Source organism: Thamnophis sirtalis, unplaced genomic scaffold, assembly GCF_051295495.1.
Source record: "Thamnophis sirtalis isolate CommonGarterSnake01/CBP01778 unplaced genomic scaffold, rThaSir2_p1.2 scaffold_3, whole genome shotgun sequence".
NCBI lineage: Eukaryota > Metazoa > Chordata > Lepidosauria > Squamata > Natricidae > Thamnophis > Thamnophis sirtalis.
In genome coordinates this window covers 4865646-4890162 of record NW_028261383.1, presented here as the reverse complement: position 1 = coordinate 4890162, position 24517 = coordinate 4865646, and the positions used below count along the sequence as shown (strand labels likewise).

Here is a 24517-nt window from a genome sequence, read left to right as displayed (position 1 = left end):
TCTATCTCAGCCCTGTACAGAGACAGGAATTCACCCTTCTCAGATGGGACAAAAAAAAAGGTTCATGTTGAATTCAATTGACTGGAAGACACATGAACAAAATAATGATGTTCTATTACTTAAATATGTAATGGCACAATAGCATTTGTATGATTAATATTAGCCTTGTAATGTAACAACAATCTAATTCACAAAAAGAAACTGGCTATAGTTTTAAACATTCTGTTAGGAATATAATCTAACAGTTGGGTTGGCAATATATAAATTGTGTAACAATACTGTACCTGTTTCTTTAAATCATTTTGTATAATATGATTGGTTGCTGTTTTACTCAACTGGCCATAAGAGGGAGCAGGAATGACTGTTAGTTCTCTGTTCGTTAGATGTTGGGCTGATCTGATCTGAGTGCCGTGAGCTATTGTAAGTTTTGCAACTGGTAGCAAACTTTGAGTTCTGAATTGATTATATGATACTGGACTATGTTATTTGGATTATCCCTTAACTGAAAGACATTGATGACTGACTGTCTTATCTCTGTATTACTTGGACTTCTTCTTACCTTAGAAAGAAGTGTACTACAATTAAAACCCTGGATGTACTAAAAGAGGAAAAGGTAATTCAAACATGGTTTCAGAATGGGCAGTTACAGGCCAGATGGAAAATAGATAAAAAAAATTGGCTTTATGCAAGTCGAGGATAATTTACTGAAACAAATTAGAGATCAAAGTCCAAGGCATATAAAGAGATTATATAATGTATTAATAGAAATGGACTCCAAAACAGAATTAGTTAAAGACTGTATGATAAAGCGGGCTCAAAATATTGAAGAACCAATAATGTTGGATACATGGGAAAAGATCTGGGTAAGAAATGTAAAATTTACACAAGCCCAAAACCTGAGAGAAAACTTTTATAAAATGTTTTATAGATGGCATTTAGATCCAAAAAAATTGGCTTCTATGTATCCGAATTTACAACCTAAATGCTGGAGATGTGATTGTGTGGACGCTACATATTTTCACATATGGTGGACTTGCAAAAAGGTTAAAGCATTTTGGATAAAAATATGGTGGATTATGCAAAATGTTCTTTAAAAAAAGGATAAAGTTTACCCCTCAGTTATTTTTGTTAGGTATAATTACTGATTGTACAGTTGTAGTGATTAATTTGATTTTGCAATTGATTTTGCAGCTAGATTGTTGGTGGTGCAATACTGGAAGAAGGAAGATTTGCCGACTATTCAAGAATGGACATTGAAAGTAACAAACCTAGCCGAGATGGCCAAAATATCTGCATATCTTAAGGACCATTCAAACAAGAGATATAACCTGGAGTGGAAAAGATGGATTGATTATACTCAAAATAAATATAGGACTAAGAAATTCCAGATAGTTTATGATTAGAGACCAAGAATGATATAAATTGTCTAGAGCTAGTCTAGCAAGGAGGAGCTAGAGCTCAATTGAAAAATTTTCTTAACTATCTTTTTTAAAGTGTATTTTAGATTGTTTTTGTTAAAGATTTATACCCTGTATTGGTTCTGGGAAGTCGGGGGAGGGGAAGGTTGGGGGGGGTTGGGGGAGGGGGGGTTGGGGGGAGGGGGGTTGGGGGGAGGGGAGGTGGGCAGTAAATATTTGTAAAGTTTGTTTTTCAAAATTCTCATTAAAAAAAAGAGGGAGCCAGAATGACTGTTAGCTCTCTGTTTGTTAGATGCTGGGCTGATCTGATCTGAGTGTTTTTGGAAGCTGGCTGTTAGAAAGTGCCGTGAGCTATTGTAAGTTTTGCAACTGCTAGCAAACTTTGAGTATCAAACTGATTATATGTTACTGGACTATGTTATTTAGATTATCCCTTAACTAAAAGACATTGGTGACTGACTGTCTTATCCGTGTGTGACTTGGACTGTTTGATGGACTCTGATACCTCTATTGCCATGAAAGTAAAAGCCTATTTAAACTGCAGTGTCTCTTTATGCTGGTTTGTGTGCTCTCCAACACAACTCTCACAACGCTGCACTGAACATACTCGCTCTCCCAACGGGGAGCTTACCTAACACATTCTCTTCATTTTCATTTTTAACATGAAACTATGCATGCTTCAAAGTTTTTTCATGCATGATGTAAAATGCATCATAAGAATCATCAGAGCTCTGAACAATGGTGCTTCTTTGAGTAATCCAAATAGGGTTTATTTTGCTTCTCAACCTGCAGTGGTTGAGAAAAGAAGACAGGTGTGCAAAAAGAGTCCACCCCCACAACTTGGGGCCTAGGAGGAACACAAGAATTATATTTCTTCATGAATGGAAACCTTCATGGCCCTTTAGCTGAAAATGGAAAGAATCTTAAAGAGAAAGGATAATATATATACACAGTAAAATCTCTGGTCATGACCATAATTCGTTCCATAACTTTGGTCGGAACTCGATTAGGTCTTGACCCAAAATTTGGTGCTTACAAAAAAAGGCACAGAAGGGGAAATTTCCCATGGCTATATTTGATTGCCACCCAAGTATGTGTCCGCGACTAGATACAAAATGTTTATGTATTTTGGAGTTGGAATTTGATTTGGCTGTGGTCAGAAGCATTCATGACCAAAGGTTCTATTGTAAATGGATTTATATCTGCTCTAAAAAAATTAGAAACCATTATTTTTTTTAAAAAATACTTTTTTAATTTTGCTTTCTAACCTTGTATTACCATATTCTGTGATATTGATAAAATTATTTAAGAAAGAAAGAAAGAAGGAAGGAAGGAGGGAGGGAGGGAGGAAGGAAGGAAGAAAGAAAGAAAGAAAGAAAGAAAGAAAGAAAGAAAGAAAGAAAGAAAGAAAGAAAGAAAGAAAGAAAGAAAGAAAGAAAGAAAGAATTCCTTTCCATGACAGGACTTTCAACTTCCAAGATTCCTAGAGTTCCAAGGCTCCAACCCCACTATTGGCCAGTGCTTCATAAACTTGAGTAAATTATTTCAGATACGGGTTTGAAATGTTTTTTCTTTAGATAATGAGACACACATGCACTACCCATCAGAATAGAGTCATCTAGATGAATATAAAGTAATTAAAGTAATTTATTTTATTGCCATTGTACATACATACAAAGAAATTCACATAACATCCAGAGACTAGGCCCAACACACATGACAATCCCCAAACACACCCCAACCCACCAAAAATTCCCCACCTCTAAACCACCCAAGCATCCAGACAACAGACCAAGTAATGCTCTCCAACAGTTCACTGATGGTGGCCCTTTAATTCATTCTTGAGTGCAATTATAGCTGTGGCATAAAAACTATTCGGAAGATGTGTGGTCCAAGTTTTAATTGTTCTGTATCTTCTGCCAGAAGGAAACAGTCCAAAAAGATTGTAAGCAGGATGGGAAGAGTCTCTGAGAATGTTGTGTAATAAATTCCCTCAAGCATTCTTATGGAGTCAAAAATCAATGACATTACCAATGATAATTCAGTGGTGTTGTTTATAATACAGGTAGTCCTTGAATTAGTGGAACAAGAAGGAGCAAGCTGGCTTGATAACATCAAATCTTGATAACATCAAAGAGTGTTCAGAGACTACATTTGGTCCAGAATGCAGCCGCTCGAGCGATATCGGGTGTACCTAGATACACCCATGTTACACCCATCCTCCACGAGCTGCACTGGCTTCCTATTGGTCTCCGAATGCACTTCAAGGTGCTAGTCATTACTTTTAAAGCCTTACATGGCTTAGGACCTGGCTATCTGAGAGACCGCCTCCTGCCACTGACCTCCCAACAACCAATAAGATCTCACAGGTTGGGCCTCCTCTGAGTGCCGTCGGCTGGACAATGCTGGCTGGTGGCCCCTCGGGGGAGGGCCTTCTCTGTAGCTGCACCGGCCCTGTGGAACGATCTACCCGTAGAGATCCGGACCCTTTCCACTCTCTCAGCCTTTTGAAAAGCCACCAAAACCTGGCTATTCCAACAGGCCTGGGGCTGCTGAACAATCTCCAGCCCCATCTAGACAGAATGGATGGTGTGTTATTTTAAAAACTGTATTTTTTATTCTTAATTTTTAACTTTTTATCTTGTCTCTGTAAGCTGCCCAGAGTCCTACGGGATTGGGCGGCATACAAATTTATTAAATTGCAATTTCAATTTCAAATCTGATGTAAAGTTGAACATCCAACAACTGAAAGAATCTGTGCTTGCCAGGGTAGCATGGAGAGCACTTGCCTATAAAGAGTTGAGTTCAACTCATGAGTTTTTTTAAAAAGGAGCTTCAATGGGCGAAAGGGTGAGGAACTCAATGGACCTGGAAAAGTAAGAGGCGCATCTCGCGGCCCAATACCGCCCACCTCACCCCAATGGTAAAGGCAGCCTGCCTGGTTCCCTTCCCTGCCAGAGGCAGGTGAGGGGGGGGGAAAGCGAGATATGTGTCCTAGCGCTACCAGAGACTGACAGCTCTGTTGCATTCCACAGCCTTTTGTCCATTAATGCCCCTTGTAAAAAAAACCTTGCGAGTTGAACTCATGAGGTTTTTTTTACAAGGGGATTCAATGGGCAAAAGGGCGAGGAACGCAACAGACCTGGAAAGAGAAGAGGCGCATCTCGCTTCTCCCCCCCCCCCACCTTCCACCTCTCGCTAAAGGGACGGAAGGGAACCAGGCAGGCTGCCTTTAACATTGGGATGAGGTGGGCGGTGTTGGGCCATGAGGCACGCCTCATACCTTTCCAGCTCCATCGCGTTCCTCTCCATTGAATTCAGGGAAGCCCCTGGTAAAAAATAAAGCCCTTCTTGTTACTTCAAGAAGTTTGATTGAACTTGGTAGAAGATTTTTTTTTTACCAGCAGCTTCCTTGAACACAATGGTGAGGAACACGATGGAGCTGGAAAGGTAAAAGGTGCGCCTCGCTTCTCACCTGCCCCAGAAAATAATCAGCCCTCCCCTATAATAAGCCCAAGGCCATGTTTCGTGGGGCTGTCTTATTTTCAGGGGAACATGGTAGAAAATAAAATCACAAACAGGCCCTACTCTAAACATGAGGCTGGGCTCAAGTGTGCTGATTACTTCCATGGCATTAGTAAAAAGGAAGCCCTGGTGTTAACTGTCTCCAACCTAGAGTTTCATCACACTTTATAGCAGTTCTGGGTGGCTCTCCCAAGCAAGAATTTTAAAATCAGCTCCAATTTAGGATTAGTATATGGAGCACTCATCAAAAAGAAAATCACAAAAAGACCCTACTCTTAACATTAGGGAGGGTTGAAAGATACCGATTGCCTCCTTTTAATTAGAAGGCAGGAAAGACTAGAGTTGTGTCATCAATGTAGAGTTTAATCAAACTCCATAACTCTGAATGACCTTCCTCAGGAGTCTCTGGAGACAAGGCATCATGATGATGGACAACAGAAGTCAATACTCTAGTGTTGAACTATTTTCCACTTGAGCAGCATCACTTTCTGGACATGTCATGAAAGGGCCACAACACCCCCAGGGATACGTTTGTAACTTTTCACTTCCATGTTGTTCTGCAGCTGCCCCTCTGCACATGGAGTCTTGGAAAAACTTCAGGATCCCCAGAGGAAATGTTGCTTATCACTGTAATTATCACCATCCTAGATTTTCACACCGCATCTGCTACTCCTCTATTGACTGCCTTTGATGTAAACATCAGACTGAAACAGCATGAAAGGATATTGCATCCACAAAGGATAAATCCTCAGGTCACACTCTGTGTGGTACAAGTTTTGGGACAGGCAGAGATAGTGCCTTTCTCTCCTTTTCAGGTGAAGATTGGTTTGTCTCTGTCCGAATTAGGAAAGTGGGGATGGTTTGAATTATTTTAATCCTTTTTGTTGCTTTTGTTTAGAAACAGGAAGGGGATTGATTCAGTCCTCAATATTATGGACCTTCTGTTTTTGATGGTGCTGTTGTGTCAGGCAGTCTCTGTGACACTTAGAAGAAAGTGCCTGCTGAATTTTGAGATTGAGGATGGGAAAAAAAACATGGAACTATTACAGGCCAGGAGACCATCTCGTTGGTATAGTCAACTCTATGACAAGGATATCACATAAAATGTTGTCTTTCAACATGACTCCTACTAGTCAATCTCATTCGTAAGTTAATAGCAGTAGACTTATATACCGCTTCATAGGCCTTTCAGGCCTCTCTAAGCGGTTTACAGAGAGTCAGCATATTGCCCCCAACAATCTGGGTCCTCATTTTACCCACCTTGGAAGGATGGAAGGCTGAGTCAACCCTGAGCCGGTGAGATTTGAACCGCTGACCTGCTGATCTAGCAGTAGCCTGCAGTGCTGCATTTAACCACTGCGCCACCTTGGCTCAGCTAATCACTGTAATGCAGTTACGTTCTCTTCTTTTGCAGTTCTAACAGTCCAGTGGTGGGTTCCAGATCCCATTGCAACTGATACGCATGCGTACTCACCACCCGCGACAATCCAGCTGCTCGGTGGAGCATCGCACAAACACCATATGCTCTGTGCGCGAATGCCCCAATTGGCTCAAATAGAAGTAAGGAGGGCAGGCCCACCACTGTAACAGTCTTATTTTCTGTGTTATTTCATTTATTCCTGTATTGCAGGACCGATCTAATTTCTTAAATCATTTTGATTTCCATCACTTCCTTCTTCCGTGGAATATCCAAATCCAAATATGTGGCAAATACAACCTGTAATGCACCCAGATTATTTATCTATACCCATCCAATATTGAGCTCATCACTTGAATTCTGAGTCTAGTTTAAAGTAGTGATTGAAAGTGTTGTAGATGTCTCTGCCCAATCATTTCCATATTTATATAACAGCTCAGTGATAGTCAGTGCTGGATCTTTAGAGAAATAGAGGATGATTTCTTTTTACAGTTGCTTTTCTGGGTCACTTATGAAACATATTCTTTATTTTTTGTTATTCTACTTTAATATGTGAATGATTTTGAATACAAGTTACTGGACTGTTACAAATAATGGTGCATTTGTAATTATTAAGCCTGGTGGAGGACTATCTCCATCCTATCTTGTCAATGTTCATAAAATTACCTACTGATGGGTGGATTTTATTTGTCTTTGGCTTTGGATCTGTATCGGGTTAAGGCAAAGTAAGCTTGGGGTGACAAAGGGGATTTAATTGAAAAGAAATGCTGTTTTTGTTGATGATGATAACAACATGAACATTTTTTACAGTAAGGTTAATGATTTTAAACTGCGAACCATGATGTTTGCCATTCAAATGGTCAACAAGAATCCTCAGTTTCTGTTCAATCTCACACTTGGCTACAACGTCCAGGACAACTATGTCACTGCTCTTGGCACCTCAGATGTCTTGATGGACATGCTCTCTACTGGAGAAGTCAACGTTCCCAACTACAGCTGTGGAAAGAAGGAAAACCTTTTGGCTCTTCTGGATGCAGCTAAAATGGGCATATCCATCCAGATGTCAACATTAGTAGGTCCCTACAAAGTCCCACAGGTTGGTGTGTGTGTTTCTCTATCCAGCAAAGTAAGTGGGGTTGCAATGGATGAGCCATAAATCCAACCACATTTTGTCTGTAAGGGGTGGTAGCCTAGCAGTTAAATCCCTGGGCTTGTTGCCTGAAATATTGACAGTTGGAGACCCGAGCACTGTGTGACTGTGTGAGATCCCATCCTTGCCCTAGCTTCTGCCAACCTAGCAGTTCAAAAGCATGCAAATGCAGGTAGACAAATAGATACCATAATGCAAGTAGAGAAAGTAACAATATTCTTTTTTTCAAAAACATTTTTTATTTTTCCCATTCAAATACAATACAATACAATAGCAGAGTTGGAAGGTCTTCTAGTCCAACCCCCTGCCTAGGTAGGAAACCCTACACCGTTCCAGACAAATGGCTATCCAACATCATCTTAAAGACTTGCAGTGTTGGGGCATTCACAACTTCTGGAGGAAAGCTGTTCCACTGATGAATTGTTCTAACTGTCAGGAAATTTCTCCTCAGTTCTAAGTTGATTCTCTCCTTGATTAGTTTCCACCCATTGCTTCCTTTTCTACCCTCAGGTGCCTTGGAGAATAGTTAGACTCCCTCTTCTTTGTGGCAACCCCTGAGATACATTCACAAATATACGTTCTTATAAGTGCTCTTAACATTTATATATTAACCATTAATATTTATCACTATCTTCTTACAAATATATCAAATACAGTTTGGGTCACTTTCTTGCCACCCCGTGTCTCCATCTTATTCTGCTACAACCTTGCTCCTTCCATCTTCTCAACCTCCCTTTTCTGCCTTCTTCTTTCCTTCTCTCCCTCCTCCATTCTTCTTCCCTTCTCTTTCCCCCACTCCTCCTCTCTTCTCCTCCTTCTTACCCTCTCTCCTACTCTTAACTTCTCCCTTTCTTCCTCTGTTTTGCTTTTTCTTCCTTTCCTTTTTCATCTTCCCCCCTTTCCTTTGTTGCCCTTGCTTATTGCTTTCTCTGATGGGTTCTCCGGATGGCATTTCATCAATCCCAACTTTATATTTACGTAAAAATAATTTTCTCTCTAACAGTTTGCTTCCCAATATTAAATCCATTTGTACCATTTTTAACTTGTATACTTGTATTTTAATACTTTTCTACCCCCCTTGCTTTAATAATGTGTTCTCTGGGTTCTTCATTTTATGCTTTATTCCTTTCTTTTTCTATTTATATCTCTTTTCTAACCAATTATAAAATCATCCCCATTTCTTGTATTACAATGATTCCTCTTGGTCCTTTATACTCAACGTCAACCTGTTCATTTCTGCATTATCTAATATATTCTTTATTATCTCTCCTTCTGATGGGATTTTGTCTGCTTTCCAGTTATGTGCAAATACAATTCTAGCTGCTGTTATTATATGTACAATCAAATATGTATTCTTTTTGCTATATTTTTCTTGTAGAATACCCAATAAAAATACCTGTGGTCTAAGATTACACACACAAACACACACACACAAAAAAAACACACACACACAAACACACACATGTTCTGACCGCCCCCTCCGACCTGCAAATCACCCAGACACAGGCTTGGCTGTTTGCCACTCTTTAATCACAGCTTTATCAACTCCTTTGGCTGAAGGCCCAGACACGACTCACATGCAAGATTAGTTGGCAGCAACCCAAAATCCAACAGGCACAGATACACGGCAAACAGAGTATTCCAATACTGTTTCAAATAGTTGTGTCTTGCAAATGAGTCCTCCCCACTTCTTTACTTATATACTCTCTTGGGAGAGGCCAAGACACAACTACCTGGGCTTAATTATCGTCTCTGAATCTGCCTCCAGAGCTGCTGCTTCCATTTCTTTGCCCTTCTTAGCCTGGCATCAGGAACAAACTGCCTTGAATCCTCCCCACTACTCCATGCCTCCGTGCTTCAGGTGCCTCCTGGTGGCCAACCAGCCTCTCTGGTCCCTGTTTTCAGTCTGCCAAGGGTCCCCCACATCTTCCCTGGAAGACTCACATGGTTCCTCGCTATCCAGGTCCATCAGCAGCTCAACCGGATCCTGGGCCACAACACACACACACACACACACACACACACTCATTCTCTCTCTCTCCCTCCCTCCCTCTCTCTCTCTCACACACCACTGTACCACCACAATAAACTATTCTAAGATGTACATAACTAGCAAGCTGTATTTATTGAAATCTAGCATTTTGGACTTGATCTGATCACAAATATATCACAGTGTTCTTCATTGCTTTTCCAGATCAGTGATGCAATTGTTTCAGAGGCTCTGAATGATAAAAGTAAATTCCCCTTTTTCCACCGGATTCTCCCCAAAGAAGGGATCCAGTACCCAGGAATTATACAAGTTCTCCTCCACTTCAGGTGGACCTTGATTGGGCTCTTTATTTCAGACACAGAGAAGGGAGAGAATTTCATGAAGACTTTTACTCCTTTGCTTATCAGGAATGGAATTTGTGTTGTTATATTACAACGATTCTCAGAGACTGGACATACAACACCCCTCAGGGATGTCATCTCTAAGTGGAGACAGGTCAATGTCTTTGTGAACTACATAGAATATGTTAGTGTTTGGGACAGAATTAAAACTTTACAATTAACATTTGAAGCTACTACAGGACCTACTGAAGGGAAAGTCTGGATTCTGCGAACCATCGAGTCTGTGGTATCGGGAATTGGGAATCTTTACAAATATGTCCATAGTATTTGGAGCTTTGCTTTTCAGAGGAAAAAGGGGCAAAAATCTGATGCCTTTGGAGACAAACACTCAGTGAATCTTGCAAATGAGCGTTTTCACTGTTCTTTTTCAAAGCCCCTTTTTTCTGTCAAAGGCCGGAGAAGATGCATCCAGAAAGCTCCTCTGGAGCCTATACAGGAGAGGAGAAAGATATTTATCCCTATTCACCACCATTTGCACAGTGTTATTAGAACTCTGGCCCATGCCTTAAAAGCTGCGTATTCTTCCAGTTCCAGAAGGAGAAGCAAGAAGGGCAAAGAGAAGTTGGAAGCTCTGAGGCTGCAGCCGTGGCAGGTATGGAGTCTTTTATCACTTTCCATGAAGAATCTTCTCAACCTCCTTTTGCTACAAAAAGCCAGCAGTTTGGCCAATCTAATCACTCACAGAATAATGTTGTGGGTGATGGGAGACAAGAGATTTTGGCTGAATCCTGGCAACACTTCTTAGCCACACCCTGAACACTATAGGGTGACCTTTTCCTTTTTGTTTCAAATACCACTCACTCATCACAAAATCTCCAGAATTGTAAAGCCTACAAACTTGAAACTTGGCACATATATTCCTCTTTGCTTCTAGGTGCTAGCTGAGAAAGGATTTTTCAAAATGACCATCATACCATTAGTATTTCTTATACAGTATTATATTAACATGCTCTGCTGCTAAGGAGTTAGACCTTTACTTCCCCTCCCCAACTGAAAAGAACTCTCTTCCAACTGCCAGTTGCCTTATATTAACACTCTGATGCTACCCCTTCCCTAAATCAGCCATGGGCATGGCCAGTGCACGAGTCATCCAGCCTGTGGGCTGGGAGTTTAGACCTTCTATCCTCCCTCCCCACCTGAAAGAACTCTGTTCCAATTGCCAGTTGCATTATATTAAATACGCTCTGATGCTAAGGAGTTACACATTCTACATAAATTTTCAAGCTTTAAGTGTCTGTGTATCAAGCCCGATTGTAACTACTCATTAATTTTCAAGCTTTAACTGTCAATTTATCAAGTCTGATCACGTAGTTCCATAGCGAAGCATGGGTACCCAGCTACTAGTATATAGATAAAACCTCTAAAAAAGTAACACTACAGCCTATCGTGCTATGTTCCTGCACTGGCTAGGGACAGTGTCACCTGAAAGGGAAGACCCATAATCAGTAATGTTTTTAAGTAGGCCAGATGTGGCCATGATTATCTATAGGTTTTTTTTCATCCTTCTGGAATAAACCGATGGATCTTCTGCTCATTGGAAAAGGATCTCGTCACAATGACTAGTCTAATGTGAGATAATGCCCTGACCCAGAAAACTGGAGCACTGAAACATAGCTTTGATCCAAAAATAAAAAATAAAATAAAAATCCCTTCGGCATAATGGAAGTAACAAGGGACAATTTGAAAGGAAATGTTACTCGGCTTTGGCTTTTGGCTTATAAGAGGGTGTTTGGTCTGAAAACCTTGAATGATATTGTTTATCATGACTGTTAGCTACTTTAAATCTCTCTAGGTAGAAATGAAGCTCCAATTTAAATAATAATAAACATGGGTCTGTCTTTCCCTGCCAGTTGTTGCCATCTAGCAACAAAAAGGACCTGGTCTTGGATACTTAGCTTGGCTTTACAAATAACCTTTCCAATGAAGGGCTCATACTTATGTTCCTCTCATGTAGCAAAGGATGCTTGACTTTTTGACAGACATGTTTTCATAACTTCACCTTCATTTCATTTAAAAACAGTTTACTAAACTAAACTACATAAATAATCTATCCATGGAAACTAGAAACTGGCAATCTGCATACAAATAGGACAGTATCCAAACTTCCAAAAGTACCATGAAAAACAGCTGCAAATCAAGTATTGCACTTAACATAACCAGACACAGAAATAGCTCATCTGGTTATGTTTCCCATCTGGTTTACTTGGAAGATTAATCTGGCAATTTTCTTCTTGAAAACTACAAGCTTTTTGATAATCATCCTGTTGTCTCTTCCAAAGTGTTTGTGAATAATCTTTGTTTCTTTGTTCAATTTTTTGTGATATGTTCTAAAATGTTGCTTGGAATAGACAAATTTGATCAAATAAATTTTATCAATACAAATTTTGTTTTCAATGTATGGTAGATCAATTTATTTGAGCTCTTTTCACTTTTGAATATAATGGTAACACTTGTTCTCCCAATTGAGCATATTTACAAGTTAGAAGAAAAAGTCAAATGTGAAAATACTACCTGAGATAAGAAACCAAGATTTCTATTTTTAAAATTCCTGGACATGTTTCTCTTTTAGTTCCATCCGTTTCTGGAAAAGAATGAATTTTGCAATCTTTCCCATCGGAAATTGTACTTGGACCAAAACAGAGATGTAACAGCAGATCTGAACATCATAAGTTGGGTGCTTCTTCCCGGTTTGAATCCCATTGACAAGCAAATGGGGAGTTTTGAAAGGGAGAAATTTACCATCAATCAAGATACTCTGTCATGGCTAAAGTTGGTCAACAAGGTGGAGAAATATTTATGCCCTTTCTCTATTTCTGAAAGCCTGAGGACCCATTTTAAGTTGGCTAAGGCTAATCAACAAGATGAATAATCTTCACTGAGAATTGAATGTGTAGAGTAGAAATCTGAGAGTGTTCTTAGACAGTTTGGAAGGCTTCAGTTTCTTTTGATCAAGGTTTTCTTTTTTTTTAATTGAAAATTTTAGAAAAAAACTTTTAAAAATGTTTACCTCCCCCCCTGCCCTCCCCCCCGAACCCCCTCAACCTCCCCCCCCCCGACTTCCCAGAACCAATACAGGGTATAAATCTTTAACAAAGATGTTCTAAAATAAACTTTAAAAAAGTTAGTATCATCTTTCATTTGAGCTTTAACTCCTCTTTGCTAGGCTAACTCTAAACAGATTATATCATTCCTTGTTTCTTCAGTCATAAACTATCTGGAATTTCTTAGTCCCATATTTATTTTGAGTATAGTCAATCCATCTTCTCCACTCCAGTTTATATCTCTCATTTGAGTGATCCTTAAGATATGCTGATATTTTAGCCACCTCTGCTAGGTTTGTTACTTTTAATGTCCATTCTTGAATAGTAGGCAAATCTTCCTTCTTCCAGTATTGCGCCAACAACAGTCTTGCTGCCATTATTAAATGCAAAATCAAGTAAGTCTCTATAACTGTACAATCAGTGATTATACCTAACAAGAATAACTGAGGGGAAAATATGGAACGCTTCACGAATTTGCGTGTCATTCTTGCGCAGGGGCCATGCTAATCTTCTCTGTATCGTTCCAATTTTAGTATATGTGCTGCCGAAGGTTTTCTTTACATACTAAAATATGGAGAATTGTCCTCTTTTAAGACCCAGGTCATGAGCATTTTGTGGATGCTCGTTAATCTGGTGTCTCCAGAAAACTAGTGAGAGAGGCCATCAAGTGCCGATGATTGTGATACTGATAGACCCACTTTTGCTTCTTTCTTGTTCTAAAATAGCAAAGGAAAAGGCAATTCTGTTAAACTAGTCCCAAGTTCAGGTTTGGACAGAATCCAAAAAAATTGAATCAAGACTGGATAGATACCTTCTTGGTCCCTGTGGCAAATATGCCTTTGGATTCAGATTGTCTTGGCTGGAGCAGTGTCTCCTGAAAGGGAAAATCCATAGTGAGTAATGTTTTTAAGCAGGCCAGGTGTGGCCATAAATATCTATAATTTTATTTCATCCTGTTGGGATAGACCAATGGGTCTTCTCCTTATTGGAAGGAGGTCTAAGGCATTCAGTTCACCTGTAGTCACAATGACTGGCCTGTTGTGAGATAATGCCCTGACCCAGAAAACTGGAGCACTGAAACATAGCTTTGATCCAAAAATAAAAAAAATAAAAATCCCTTCAGCATAATGGAAGTAACAAGGGACAATTTGAAAGGAAATGTTACTTGGATTTGGCTTTTGGCTTATAAGAGGGTGTTTTGTCTGAAAACCTGTTGAATGATATTGTTTATCATGACTGTTAACTACTTTAAATCTCTCTAGGCAGAAATGAAGCTCCAATTTAAATAATAATAAGCATGGGTCTGTCTTTCCCTGCCAGTTGTTGTCATCTAGTTGTAGTTCTTCAAAGGAAAGGACCTAATCTTGGTTACCCAGCTTGGTTTTAGAAATAACATTTTCCAATGAAGGGCTCATACTTATGTTCTTCTCATGCAGCAAAGGATGCTTGACATTTTGAGGGACATGTTTTCATAACCTCATGTCTATATCATTTAACTACAGTTCGAGAAACTAGGCACTAAGTTTTAGTCTAATTTTACCAGGGTTGCAATTATATAAATACAAAATGTAAATAAACAAGGTCATCTCCTTAAGGTTCATGGCTCTAATTTGTAAGTAACATATCCTATATGGGACACTATTTTAGAGAACTTTCAAAGTTGGTGTGTGTGTGGTGTCTTTGCAATGTTTTATGAAATCTGTAAGAATCAGATCCTACCAGTCATAAATTGCTTTCTTCCTCACATTTATTGTATCTTCATAAATATAATGGAATAAAACTCTAATACATATTTCAGAATATATTTCATTCTAAAGTTTAATGTATACTAAATTCATGGATATATGAAGAATGAAAAACTTAATGTTTATAGAGGCATGACAAAGAACCCACTGATTGTCAATTAATGCTTAAATGTTTCCTCAATCCCATTCCTTCTAACTTTATTAAGTAGAAAAACCTTTTATTGCAGTCAAATATTCCAAACGCAAAATAGATGAACTAAAATATGAATCTGTCAGTAGTTGTCTTTCCTGCAACTATTTGGAAGTAGTTTCAGAGTTTGTATTAATCTAAGTGAAGAACAAAAGGTCTTTGACTAATGTTCACTTTGACTTTATTTTCCATGGATGGTTAGTCCTAACATATTTTCTTCGGGATTCCACATTTTTATGTTTAGTCTCTGCCTCATTCCCAATGTGTGGAAAATTGTCATCCTGGATTTGTTAAGTGGGCTCGAGAAGGAGAACCAGTTTGCTGCTACGACTGCATTCCTTGTCCAGAGGGGACCATCAGCACAAAGGAAGGTGGGTCTCACCAAAATAAAGCAAGGGCCTGGTAAAACCGAATTCATCCAGAGTATTTTCATGGAGGTACAAGTTAAAGCAGAGGTGGGGATAATGTAACAACTGGTTCGTCGAGCACCAAAAATGTTTCTGTGCACCTTCCGTGCATGCGCGCAGCCTTCTGTGAATTCATGCAGCCTTCTGCACATGCACATATGTATGGAGCCCACCACTGGTTAAAAGACAGCATTGAAGCTCAATTATTGTCTCCTTTAGTTTGAAACTGCACAATTTCTCAGACAGGTTTGCCAATTGGGCAACCTTTACTACTGCCAGATAAAATATTTCTTCTGTTTTTTTGTTTTTTTTAGTTTGGATGTACCTGCTACATTTTGACTTCAGGAAACAGCTGATTTCTTTGAAGTTTTAGAATAATTATTGCAAGGATTATTGCAATGTTTCTATATGGGCCTCCCTGTGAGTTATTACTCTCCACCCATATTACCATTGCTCCTATTCACCATTGCTCCTATTAGCCATTTCCATGAGTAGAGCTCTCTCTGCAAGCTTACTAGAGTTCACCAGATAGACATCCTCTGAATCCAGTATATTAAGAAGTCCATTCTGAACAACTCAGGAAGTTTTCTGGAAAGATTAACTGATTCTTTAATAACCTCTAATACTTTAGGTTTTTATGGAGGTTCTGCATGTTTCATGGGAGATAAATGACAAGATAGATAGATAGATAGATAGATAGATAGATAGATAGATAGATAGGTAGGTAGGTAGGTAGGTAGGTAGGTAGGTAGGTAGGCAGGCAGGCAGGCAGACAGACAGACAGACAGACAGACAGACAGACAGACATTTGAAATTATATTCTTCATATCTTTTCTACTTCATACAGTATATTTTTTTAAAAAAATGCTTCTTTGAAAATGTTTGGGGTATCAGCTGTTGCTCCAAGAATTTATTTCTTGAAAGTTTAAAGGACAGAATGTTGAAGAAATGTTGCTCTTTGGTTTTTGTCAGATATGGAAAAATGCGTCCAGATGATAAATATCCAAATGAGGACCAAGTCCAATGTATTCCCAAAGTTGTAACCTTCCTGTTGTATAAGGAATGTGTAGGCATCCTCTTCATCTCTTTTGCCCTACTCTTGTTTCTAACTACAGGGTTTGTGTTAATCATATTCCTTCAATACCAAGAAACTCCCATTGTGAAAGCCAACAACCAGGACCTCTCTTATATCCTCCTGGTCTCCCTCCTGCTTTGCTTCTTATCTCCTTTTCTCTTCATTGGTCAACCAAGGAAAGCCACCTGCCTTCTCCGACAAACATTTTTCAGCATCATCTTCTCCATTGCCATTTCTTCTCTCTTGGCTAAAACGATCACGGTGGTATTGGCCTTCCTGGCTGCAAAACCAGGAAATGGAGCAAAGAGATGGTTGGGGAAGAGTTTGGCCAACTGCATCATCCTTTCTTCTTCTGCTGTCCAAATTATCATCTGTTCCATCTGGCTGAGAGTTTCTCCCCCATTCCCTGACTCTGATTTCCACTCCCAGCCTGGAGTAATCTTCCTGCAATGCAATGAAAACTCTGTTCTCATATTCTACATCACACTCAGCTACCTGGGCTTCCTGGCTGCCATCTGCCTCATTGTGGCTTTCCTGGCCAGAAATCTACCTGGGGCCTTCAATGAAGCCAAGCTGATCACCTTCAGCATGCTGGTCTTCTGCAGTGTCTGGGTGACATTTGTGCCTACCTATCTAAGCATCAAAGGGAAATACATGGTAGCTGTTCAGATCTTCTCTATCTTATCCTCCAGTGCTGGTCTGCTGGGCTGCATTTTTATCCCCAAGTGCTACATTATTATTCTGAGGTCAGACCTGAATACAAAAGAGCATCTTACAGCCAGAAGAAATGTAGAAATATAAAGCAGAAGAATTTTAAGTATCAGTTCTCAACAGTCCACACCTAGAAAAATGGTTCAAGCTACTCTCCATAGATAAGTGGGCCAGTAACTTTACTTGAAATAATTAAAGAGTGTTGGGAAAATATTATCCCCAAACCTTGGAGAGTAAAATTCCAAGATGTCCATTGAGTTTTTTTTTAATTCTCAAGGGACCCTGTCTTTCCAGTGCCCTTATCCTACCTGAGTCCTGAAATGCCACATCCAGGTTTTGTAAACATAATTCTTGTGCAACGAAAATCTTGTTCATATGCCAGAATATATATTTTATCAACAAATTGTGTAATAGAAGCACAAAGGGCCTGAATGTCATTATTTTTTTTCTTCCAAAACTGAAATGACATTGAAACAAGGAGGAATTTGGCTTTGGCGGTGTGAGAATGACCATTCTATCTTGGGCACAGTTGAAACCTTAAGCTCTCTTTAAATTTCTTTTTTCCCCTATCACCTTAATGCATGAATTGCTTAATCTGAAACTAGGCAGGAAATAAGTGTATGGCAATGCTGAGGCAGACTGTGATTGGTAAATGAATGTTTCCCAGATAAATAAATAAACCCAACGTGGCTCCACAGGCTATGAAAGAAAAGGAGATATGATATTAAAAGGAATCCTTAAATTGGAAAGAGAAATTAAATTGGAAAGAGAAACAGCCATCGACGTGAATTCAAAGACAAGAAAAAGGAGCGATGAGTGCGTCCACCTGTTTACTGGACCCGTGCCCCTCCTGGCTGGTTTTGACCAGCAGAGAGGTGACATGAGGCTGGCTCCAGATCTTTGCAGGAGGGGTCTTTCCCGCAACCATTAAAGGAAGCAGTGGTAAGTCTCCTCCTCAAGAAGCCTTCCCTGGATCCAGCTATTTTGAAAAAATATCGTCCTGTCTCCAACCTTCCTTTTTTGGGGAAGGTTGTTGAGAAGGTGGTGGTGCTTCAACTCCAACGGACCTTGAATGAAATGGATTAGCTAGACTCCTTTCAGTCCGGTTTCATGCCTGGGTACAGCACGGAAACCGCTTTGGTCACCCTGACTAATGATCTCTGGCGGGCCAGGGATAGAGGACATTCCTCTATCCTGGTGCTTCTTGAGTTCTCAGCGGCCTTCGATACCATCGAACATGGTATCCTTCTGGGACGTCTAGAGGAGGTGGGAGTGAGAGGCATCGTTTTACAGTGGTTCTCCTCTTACCTCTCTGACTGGTTGCAGTAGGTGTTGGTCGGGGGGCAAAGGTCGACCCCTAAGCCCTTCAAATGTGGTGTGGCACAGGGTTCGGTCTTGTCCCCCCCTCCTATTTAACATCTACATGAAGCTGCTGGGTGAGATCATGCAACAGCACAGGGTAAAGTACCACCTATATGCAGATGATACTCAACTGTATCTTTCTGCCCCGTGCCAGCTCAGTGTAGCGGCGGACGTGATGTGCGAATGCCTGGAACCTGTTAGGATCTGGATGGGGGTGAACAAACTTGTGCTCAATCCCAATAAGACTGAGTGGCTTTGGATGCTGCCCCCGAAGGACAGCCTAGACAGTCCATCCTTAACCCTGGGGGGTGAAAATTTACACCCTTCAGAGAGGGTCCGCAATTTTGTGGTCCTCCTGGATTTGCAGCTGACACTGGAACATCATCTGTCGGCTGTGACCAGGGGGGCCTTTGCCCAGGTTCACCTGGTGCACCACTTGCGGCCCTATTTGGATCAAGAGGCACTTCAAACGGTTACTCACGCCGTTGTCACCTCAAGGCTGGATTATTGCAACACGCTCTACATGGGGCTACCCTTGAAAAGCGTTCAGAGACTGCAGCTAGTCCAGAATGTGGCCGCGCGAGTGATATTGGGTGCACCGAGGTGATATTGGGTGCACCGAGAAGAGGTGGCGCAGTGGTTAAATGCAGCTACTTCAGCTGACTGCAGTTCTGCAGTTTGGCTGTTCAAATCTCACCGGCTCAGGGTTGACTCAGCCTTCCATCCTTCCGAGGTGGGTAAAATGAGGACCCGGATTGTTGTTGGGGGCAATATGCTGACTCTGTAAACCGCTTAGAGAGGACTGAAAGCCCTATGAAGCGGTATATAAGTCTAACTGCTATTGCTAACTGCTATTGCTACCCACGTTACACCTGTCCTCCGTGAGCTGCACTGGCTACCAATTGGTCTCCGGACGCAATTCAAGGTGTTCGTTATTACCTTTAAAGCCCTACATGGCTTAGGGCCAGCATACCTTCGAGACCACCTACTGCCACATACCTCCCAGCGGCCAGTAAGATCCCACAGATTGGGCCTCCTTCAGATGCCATCAGCCAGACAGTGTCGGCTAGCAGGCCCCCGGAGGAGAGCCTTCTCTGTGGCTGCTCCGACTCTTTGGAATCAGCTACCCCCAGAGATCCGGACCATACCCACTCTCATGGCCTTCAGGAAAGCTGTAAAAACCTGGCTGTTCCAGCAGGCCTGGGGCTGTTGACCTCATTGTTGAGGTCCAGCCCCAATTAGAATGAATGCATGTGTTTTTGTGATTTTAAACTTTCTTTTTTTTTCTTTTTTTTCTTTCTCTTTTTCTTTCTTCTTTTTTTTGTAAGCCGCCCGGAGTCCTTCGGGATTGGGCGGCATATAAATTTTGATAATAAATAAATAAATAAATAAATAAATAAATAAATAAATAAATAAATAAATAAATAAATAAATCTTCTCCACTCCAGTTTATATCTCTCATTTGAGTGATCCTTGAGATATGCTGATATTTTAGCCATCTCTGCTAGGTTTGTTATTTTTAATGTCTATTCTTGAACAGTAGGCAAATCTTCCTTCTTCCAATATTTCGCCACCAACAGTCTTGCTGCGGTTATTAAATGCAAAATCAAGTTAGTCTCTATAACTGTACAATCAGTAATTATACCTAACAAGAATAACTGAGGGGTAAACTTTATCCTTTTTTTAAGAACATTTTGCATAATCCACCATATCCCTGGCCTGGGGTTTGAGGGATTGATATATACAGCAAATCCATCTCTTATTCTAGACAGGTAGCAATCCCCTGGAAAAAATGGGGTGCACAGTTTAGGAGTCCTCCTAGAATCATGACAAGTATGAAAAAAGGAGGTGGACACTATGATTAATCTTCACAGAGATTCTTCTTGTGTACCAGTTGTGCTTTTCCTTGGCCGAGGGGCCCTTGTTCACGTCATGGATCCTTCTTCTTTCAAATAACGCTGTCTGCAGTTTCAAAAAAGGCTCTGAATGCAATGGAATGGACTGTGTATTGTTCCCCTATGTTCTACAATACTATTGCCCCATTGTGTGAGCTGCACAGGCTCCCAGTTTCTTCCCAAGATCAATTAGGTTTATCTTTAAAAACCTATATAGCATAGGTCCATTCTTTGAGGATACTTACTTGTCCCTCTAAGGCAGATATGAAAGGGATACTCCAGGTCTGTTCCCTAAAAGTTAGCCACTTGTGCATCACAGAAAGCCTGATTTTTCTGTTGCAGCCCCCATCTAATAGGATAGTGATGGTGAACTTCTTTCGCCTCAGGTGCCAAAAGCACATGCGCAAATGCTATGGTGTACACTTATGTGATCACTCCCATAATCTAACCCCCCATTCCATGCCCCCTGTGAATGGGCATGTGCCCCCCCTTGCTGCCCCACACATGCACGCATGGCTTTCAGGGAGCCTAGGGGTTGGGGCAAAAACAGTCCAACACGCAAACCGGAAGTTTGAGAATAAACTTCGGGGTTACCTTTGGGCTGTTTTTCTCCATCTGGAGGCCTCAGGGTGCTTCCCTGGAGTTTCCAGAGGTGAAAAAACAGCATAATGTGCAAACTGGAAGTCTGCATTGGGCTGTTTTTCAGGGAAGCCTCCGGTAGGTGAAAAACAGCCGAAAATCAGCTGTTCAGTGTGCACATGTGCGCTGGAGCTGGCAGGGCAAAGTCTTGTGTGCCCTCAGAAATGGTTCCGCATGGCACATGTGGCATGCATGCCATAGGTTCACCATCATGGTTACAGGACAACCTCCTTGTTAATATCTGACAGACCGCTACCCTTCTTAACTTCCAGAGAAATGACTGTTCCCTGAGGCATTAAGATAGGGTGAGTTTGGAGCAGGATGAAAATGTGGATGGACTCAGTGAAAGGTAATGGTGGTGCCAGGTATTACTCCTTTGGGTGTTATTTCCATAATTCTTTATATAAATGTATATATAATTTTTGATGTATATGTGTCTTTACAGGTATTATTTACTATTTATTAGGGCTTTCCCACGTCTCAGCATAAGCAGTCATTCCAGGAAGGGTTTTCTTGAAATGTGAAAGGAGAGACTATAAAATAAATACTATTTTCTATTTTCTCAGATACAGAAAAGTGCACTAAATGCCCAGATGATCAATATCCAAATGAGAACAGAGTCCAGTGTTTCCCCAAAGGAATATCCTTCCTGTCCTATGAAGAACATCTGAGCATTATCCTTGTCTCCTTTGCTCTATTCTTGTTCCTAACCACAGGTTTTGTTTTAATCATATTCCTTAAATACAGAGAAACTCCCATTGTCAAAGCCAACAACCGGGACCTCTCCTACATCCTCCTGGTCTCCCTCCTGCTTTGCTTTTTGTCTCCTTTACTCTTCATTGGTCAACCAAGGAAAGCCAACTGCCTTCTCCGACAAGCAGTGTTCAGCATTGTCTTCTCAGTAGCTGTGTCTTCTGTATTGGCCAAAACAATCACAGTGGTATTGGCATTCATGGCCTCAAAACCAGGGAACAGGATGAGAAGGTGGCTGGGGAAGAGCTTGGCCAACTCTATCATCCTTTCTGGGTCTGGTGTTCAAATTTTCATCTGTACCCTGTGGCTGGGAATGTCTCCCCCATTCCCTGATTCTGACCTCCACTCCCAGCCTGGAGTGATCATCCTTCAATGCAATGAAGGCTCTGTTGTTATGTTTTATGTTGTCCTTGGCTATATGTGTTTCTTAGCTGCCATTTGCTTCACTGTAGCTTTCCTGTCCAGAAATCTGCCTGGGGCCTTCAATGAAGCCAAGTTGATCACCTTCAGCATGCTTGTCTTTTGCAGTGTCTGGGTCACCTTTGTGCCCACTTATCTGAGCACCAAAGGAAAATCCATGGTAGTTGTGCAGATCTTCTCCATCTTATCCTCCAGTGCTGGGCTGCTGGGCTGTATTTTCTTCCCCAAATGCTATATTATCATCCTGAGACCAGACCTAAATGCTAAAGAACATCTAATGTTAAAAGTAGAGAAATAATAGCAAAACTGTTTTAGGCTCGTACCATCACATTTTTCTTTTCTTTTTTCTTTTTGGATTTGAAGGAGACTTTATGTAACAATAAACTTAGCTTTCCACTGTATGGATGATTTAGCCATCTGGTAGAATGGTTCCCAGAATGAGCATCTTTGCTAGAATAGTAATATGCAAAGGCTGTGCGTAGTAAAGCTTTTTATAATGACAAGCTAGCTTCACTTGATAAGCAGTTTTTTTTCTACAGATCAGAAGTGTATGGTTTGCAGCCTAAAAAAGGCTCCACTCTGGAGAAAGAATATGTTATTTATCAAAAAGATAAAGTAAAGAAGATCTGGGCCAACATCTGCTCTGTTTAAAGCCGCCATTGCTAAACAACTGAAAGTGATTTTCACCAGAGTTTATAATTCCATAGGAATTCTGGCTATGTTAATATGGGGGGAGGGAGCAGGAGGCAAGTGTCCTTCAGAGCTCAGACAGCATTAATGCTGTGAGTTTGGCTGCAGTATATTTTGAAGGATTTCACGACTTTCCATCTCATTGCAGTTATTGTTTTGCTTCCTTGCTTCCTTTGCATCAGTATGATTATTAAAATTGTTACAAATGAATAGGATAGGAATATAAAGAGTTAAAGACTAATAAAATTACAATCCAATATAATCATCAAACAGTAAAATATAGCTAAGAAACAAGACAGTTATATCAACATGAGAGAAATGCAGAGGAGAAAATATTCCCAAAAGAAAACAAGAAAGAATACATTGCCTAAAGTGGGGTATATATGAAAATTTCAACATACTCTCTTTCTATGACTTGTTAATAAATGTAGATGGAGAAACTACAGCTGGATGTCAAGAATGTGCAGGTGGACCCAAGTTGTCACATTCTAGATGATCCATGCCAGTTATGTTTGCAGGTGTTGTATGACTTTACAGACTTTGTGGGATCTCAGAATTTCATGACTTTGGTCTTGAGTTATCACTGTCCTATCACTTTCTGGACATAATCTAAAAGTGATGATCCAACAGCAAAACAACCCCTGGAATGTTCAACAACTTCTATGAAGACTTAATCTAGGGAAGACAAGAGAAAATATCCTCAAACCAAATGATACTCTGGTCCTTGAAATGGAAAGTGTTTAGCACTTTGTACCCCAGGAATGGGAATGGGGAAAGACTGTAGGATTCAAAATGTCATTCCTGAAATGTTACTCTCCAGAGGTTTCCTAGAGGAGTTCCTGGAACTGTCTTTGTCACATCCAATGGTGGCAAAAGAGTTGGAGCTGAAACTCAAACAAGGGAGCAAGTGGAGCTGAAAATCAATTTCCTGATCTTTTCTCCCTTCCTTGAAGAAACAACCAAGGGAGAAAGGGGAAAGTTCATAGCCGAAGTCCTACTGGGAATAAAGTTTGCCTGTGTTTGCAGATAGCTCGTGTGTGACATCCCTCTCTGTTCATTGCCTTTTTCAAAATGCCTTGAAATTTGAGATAAGGTGATCAAATAAATCAGACAGGTTTAACCAATTCCCAAGCCCATGAATAGAGGTGAAAAAGGATCTTTTGCCTGAAATCTGCATTTAAAAACAACCCCTCTATGCCAGTGCTTGTGCTTGAACTAAGCTCTTTCCTCAATTTATCCTCTTTGTTCACCTTCCTCAGTGAGAAACATCTCCTTCTGATTTCTTCTGCTGAGAGACCAGTTACTTCAAGTAAATATGTTTAAACTGTTGGTAGTCCTTCATGTCTTCCATACACAGGTTAGCTAATATTTGACTTAAACAACCCTTTAAGAGAGAACACATATGAGCGATGTCCTGGGCCCTGAAAAAACTTGGTAGATGTCTTCAAAATTATTTAGGAAGGACTCAAGTTTATCATATGGTCGGCTGTGACCAGGGGGGCATTTGCCCAGGTTCGCCTGGTCCGCCAGTTACGACCCTACCTGAATCGGGAGGCTCTCACAACAGTCACTCGAGCCCTTGTGATCTCTAGGCTGGAATACTGCAATGTGCTCTACATGGGGCTGCCCTTGAAGTGCATCCGGCGACTGCAGTTAGTTCAGAATGCGGCCGCGCGAGTGATAGTGGG

The 24517-nt window shown here is 40.7% G+C and overlaps 1 non-coding gene across 1 annotated transcript; it reads right to left on the bottom strand.

The window, feature by feature from the left end:
• Positions 1-13392: 13392 nt before the first annotated feature.
• LOC148047054 (U6 spliceosomal RNA) lies at positions 13393-13503 on the bottom strand. Its single transcript, XR_015696203.1, has one exon. It is a non-coding gene; the product is annotated as a U6 spliceosomal RNA (small nuclear RNA).
• Between the last annotated feature and the right edge of the window lie 11014 nt (positions 13504-24517).